Below are 1,025 nucleotides of genomic sequence, written 5' to 3'. Positions count from 1 at the left end.
TGCCCAAGGTTACACAGCCAGGTTTTTTTTTTTATTTTTATTTTTTTTTTGTGGGTGTTAAGTGTCTGAGGCCGAACCGGTCGCAGGTCCTCCCAGCTCTGGGACCAGAGCTCTTACTCACTGCACCACCTAGCTGCCCCAGAATGTACTTCTTATAAGTATTTAGTAAGAGGGCAATAAATGCTTTTGGGGGAACAGCTTAAGGGTGAAAATTTCAGTGTAATTATATTCAGAAGATTTGTTGTTCAAATAATATTTTTTTTCGAGCCAGTTGTAGAAACATGGTAAAAATCAACAAGGTGACAATCCAAAATTGTACTGTCAATATATATAATAGAATACAGTGTCCCTCATTTACCTGATGCTGTACAGTACTTATTTTTTAAATATATGTATATTAAATACAAATATAAATTTGCATATTCAAATATACACTTAATTCTACATTTAATACCCACTGTATCTCCTTGCTGTGGAAAATTGCTTACTGGCAACCTATTTTTTTCCTTATTGTTGTAGTGAAGGGCTCCTTTATTCCTCATCAAAAGGCTATACATGTTTTGGTTCCTGAATCTGATTCGTATTAACTTTCCTGGTTGTGACTTCTATATCCCTGATTCATGTGGATTGGATTTTGAATTCAAAGTAGTTTTTGTTCAGATGCAAAGTTGTGTTGGCTAAACAACCTCTTGTCCCACATATTCTTCTTCCATTTCTCACAATTGCAACATCTGTTCCCATGTGCTACATGTCCATCTACATAGCCTCCCTGGGACACTGCAGCAGTGCAGGTAGCAGAATACCAAAGCCAGCATTTCCCTGCGGCTTCTATGGCAGCCCAGGCTAGGAGACTGGCACACTCATCTTGTTATAATCCATTTCATTTCCAAACAACCTAGGCCCTTATTGATTCATTCCTGAATTATTCCAATAGTCTCCTAGCTGGTCTTCTTCACACTAGTTTTGTCTTCCAAACCATTCTCTGTATCCTTATCAGAATAACCTTTGGAATAAACTGTTTTTGT

General features: G+C 37.6%; 1 pseudogene; it reads right to left on the bottom strand.

The window, feature by feature from the left end:
• Positions 1-229: 229 nt before the first annotated feature.
• On the bottom strand, positions 230-741 carry LOC138142720 (SPRY domain-containing protein 7 pseudogene; annotated as a pseudogene).
• Between the last annotated feature and the right edge of the window lie 284 nt (positions 742-1,025).

This window comes from Petaurus breviceps, unplaced genomic scaffold, assembly GCF_028583685.1.
Source record: "Petaurus breviceps papuanus isolate PSGF00001 unplaced genomic scaffold, PetGlider_PUasm1.0 90602, whole genome shotgun sequence".
NCBI classification, from domain to species: Eukaryota; Metazoa; Chordata; class Mammalia; order Diprotodontia; family Petauridae; genus Petaurus; species Petaurus breviceps.
This window is presented reverse-complemented; position numbering and strand designations above follow the sequence as displayed.